The sequence below is a fragment of the Fundulus heteroclitus genome, chromosome 14 (genome assembly GCF_011125445.2).
Source record: "Fundulus heteroclitus isolate FHET01 chromosome 14, MU-UCD_Fhet_4.1, whole genome shotgun sequence".
NCBI lineage: Eukaryota > Metazoa > Chordata > Actinopteri > Cyprinodontiformes > Fundulidae > Fundulus > Fundulus heteroclitus.
The window spans coordinates 1,223,065-1,227,206 of NC_046374.1; the positions used below are offsets into that span (position 1 = coordinate 1,223,065).

The 4,142-nt window shown below is 38.1% G+C and overlaps 1 pseudogene; it reads left to right on the forward strand.

The window, feature by feature from the left end:
* Positions 1-1,700: 1,700 nt before the first annotated feature.
* On the forward strand, positions 1,701-2,823 carry LOC118565900 (annotated as a pseudogene).
* Positions 2,824-4,142: the final 1,319 nt, after the last annotated feature.

Sequence of the window (4,142 nt, forward strand, 5' to 3'; positions counted from 1 at the left end):
ACATAGTGTTTGGGAACGGTAATTCTGGCCAGAGAGGCCTACTTCAGTGGATCACTAGAAGCGGTCCCTCGCCCCCACAAAAAGAAGTTAAATAGAACGCTCTCAGGCTGGACAGCAGGCAGTATTTTTTTGGGGAGATGTTAACAGGTGTGGCATCGCCATTCAGCTGCCATCCTTGAAACCACATGTAAAATCTGCCACCACAGTTAACAATATGCTGGACTTATGATTTGATAAGTACAGTATGATACTCAAATATAGATCACAACTAAAACTAGTGAACAGGTTAAAAAAAACAATTATGATCTGGAATCAAGAAGCAGCTGAAATACTTAAAGGCTGCTTCAATTTTTCTGACTAGGACAGGTTTTTAAACAAACACTGGGATGATCACGCCTCTTGACAAGAGTTTTAGCCTCCTACATTTTATTCTGTGAGGATGCTGTCACTTTTGATAAAACAATAACCATCTATCCTAACAATCAAAAGATGGATTGAAAAGGACATGAAACTCTGCTTTATCCAGAAAAAAACACACTTTCTGTTTTCTGACCCTATGATACATTTGATCTGTATAAAGTGCATACACATCTATAAAAACATGTTGTTTTTGATCTATCCTGATATCCAGTGTTGTGCAGCGTTGCATAATGAAACAGTTTTCTTAAGCATGTGTTTAAATAGGATTAGATGAATTATTATCTCAATACGTAGATGTTGTTTTGCACATAACTTTTCCTTCCTCTTTGTTATTTATAAATTATGTTCCTAAGAAACATGGACCTGTCTGGTTTGAATATTCAAATACTAAAATATTTAAATGCAGCTGCTATTCAGTGATCTCTGTCTGAAAGAAGTCAACAGTTGACAGAGGACAGTTTCCAGCAGAGCATCAAGAAGAAACATCAAATTCAGCGAGGTAAAAATTACTTTTATGTCTCCCATGATTGTCTATATTTAGGTGTCCATATTACCTATAAATACATACTGTATATATTAGATTTCTTACATCATAAAATTTTTATTATTTAATTAACGTTTGGCTTCAGCTCCTCTTCTCTGTTCAGTGGAGGGAGAGCTGGAGGTTTCCAAACATTGATATAAAGTGTTTAAATGTGTTCTTCATCCATCAGAGACAAACAGTTGGGGTGAAATAATTAATCTGACAACAAAGATGCAGTGGAGTCTGGTTCTGCTCTTTCTGATGGGTAAGCTGAAACTCAGCTGGATTCTGTAGAGTCATGGCAGCTTTTTTCTTTTATCACACAGATAGTCAGATGAGAATATACAAAAACACTGAAACATCAATATTATAATGCAGGTATTCACATGTTAGTAAATACATCACAATGTTTGTCAACAGGTCAGTGTCATTTCATCCACTGTCATCTCTATGAGTATCACTACATTAATGTTAATAAGACCTGGACTGAAGCTCAGCAGTACTGCAGAGAGAATCACACTGACCTGGCCACAGTGTCTAACATGACAGACATGGAGAGACTCCTCAGTAACTCAGCAGGAGATATGAGGGAAGCTTGGATTGGTCTGCATGATCCACCAGGTGTCAACAGAACATGGTACTGGTCTCTGCCTGGAGAGGAGTTCAATGAGAGTGAGACAAACTGGAAAGAAGGAGAACCGTCTGATAGAGGAAGTGGAAGAACTGAGAACTGTGGGTTTATGTATAGCAACCTTAAATGGGTAGATACTGGTTGCCAACATGATTATGGTTATTTCCTCTGTTATGATGGTGAGAATGCTGAATTTATTTTCTTCATTTTCTTTTCATGTATACTCCAACTTTACTCTTTAGATGGTCTAGGTTGTGTTTTTCTTTAAACAAAATACAAATAAATCATATAAAATAATGTGATGTGAGTTTATCTGTTTACTCCACAGAAACTAATAGAACACATAAATACCACTTGATTAAAGAGAGGAAGACCTGGCAGGAAGCTCAGAGTTACTGAAGAGAGAAACACACAGACCTGGTCAGTGGACTGAAGCAGCTGCAGGATGGAGAGGTGAAGGAAATGGTGGAGTCTGTGGGAGGAGATATAAAAATATACTTTGGTCTGTTCAGAGACTCCTGGAGGTGGTCAGATGGAAGCAGTTTCTCTTTCAGACACTGGAACAATGAGTTGAACAATGCACAATACAACAGTGGTCTATGTGCCATGACTGGGTTTGATGATGAAGGCAGATGGAAAAAGGAAAGCTGTTCTGACACAAAACCCTTCATCTGTTATGATGGTGAGTTGGTCTCATCAACAAATACTCCAAGTTTATGTAAATATTTTAACTGTGGATTTTTGTAGTTATTTGTATGCATTTTTAAAGTACGAACAATTTGTTTTGCCTTGTATAGAAAATAACTAGTTGTATCATAGCAAGCTAGACTGAAAATGTTTTGTTGTTAAAATAAGTGTGAACAAGGATTTGTTTGTGATCATAACTTCCATAACAGACAAAGTGACCCTGATCAAAGAAAGTAAAACCTGGGAGGAAGCCTTGTACTACTGCAGAGATCACCACCATGACCTGGTCACCATCACCAACCTGGATGAGCAGAGATGGGTCCAGGAGAAAGCCAAGAAGGCCTCCACTGATTATGTCTGGATGGGACTGCGCTACACCTGTACTCTGGATTTCTGGTTCTGGGTCAGTGATGAAGTGGTCAGTTATCAGAACTGGGCTCCAGATGGACTGATGGATGACTGTGACATGTCTGGAGCCATGAAGACAGGAGGAGAACATCAGTGGTTTAAAAGAAACGACAGCGAGGAGTTTAATTTTATCTGTTTTAAGCATTAAAGCTTACACTTGCACAACACACACACACACACACACACACAAATATATATATATAAGAATTGCTTTTTTATTTTATTTTGTTTCCCCACTCATGAGGGAGTGCCTTAGGCCTCTATTCTTGGCCCCCTCCTCTACTCTCTTGACCCCCCTCCCGTTGGAGTCAGTTTACCGTACATTTCTATTCAAACAACAGTTGAATTTTTATGGTACTAAACAAACAAAATAGTTACTATGCAAATAAACTACAAGAATTCATTTCATGGGAGCGTGCTCCGATGGTTCAGGGGTAGTGCGCAAGACCAGTCCCGTATACGGAGGCCTTAGTCCTCGACGTGGCTGATCTGGGTTTGATTCTGGTCTGAGGTCCTTTGCCACATGTCCCCCCGCCTCTCTCAAACCACCTTTCCTGCCAGCTTACTGTGTGAAAAACGAGTCACTAAGTGCTGGAAAAACCCAGAAAAAAAGACTTCATTGCATTAATCAAGTAATGAATATCTAATTTCTTACACATGAACAATAAAAAGACTGAGGTCATGTTATTTGGTGTATGATGTCTCTAACATCAGTGTTGACGTTGAACCTTTAGGTCAGTTTCTGACACATACTGCTACAGAGATAGGTGTAAGACTTGAGAGTAATTTTAACTTTGATGGTCAGTTTAATTCTGTGGTCATGTTCAGCTTTTTCCACTCCTGTCACAGCATCATTTTGGGATTTTAATCTATGCTTTTATTACAACTTGCTAAGATTACTGCTATGCACTTTACTCTGGGCATAACAAAACTTTAGTAGCTTGACTGCAGCTGGTCCAAAATGCTACTGCTCATCTTTTAACTGGTTGTACTAGAATAAAAAGCACTTTTCTCCAGTTTTAACAGCTTTTCTTTGGGACTGATTCGTTATCAGGTTGAATTTAAAAATATTTTATTTGTTTTTAAATGTCTTCATTGCCTTGCTTTCCGGTATCTGTCAGAACTGCTTCATCTACAGGTTCCCTCTCACTCACTCAGGCTGACAGATCAGTTTTTATCATTCCAAAGACAAACGTGCAAAGATGTAACAGCGCTTTCTGTGTCATTGCATCAGAACTATGGAAATAATTACCTTTACATATTAGGCAGGCAGACTCTCTTCCAGTTTTTATTTTTTCTCTTGAAATGCATTTTTTGTTTTTGGCTTTGAACTCAGTTTGAGATGTTGGCTTTTGACATTTTTATTGTTTCCTTTTTTGTATCTGTGTTTTATTTAGCATTTTATTGTATTAGCTGTCTATAACTTTTTATCCTGCTTTGAATTACTGTTTTTTTAGAATGTGTAAAGCACTT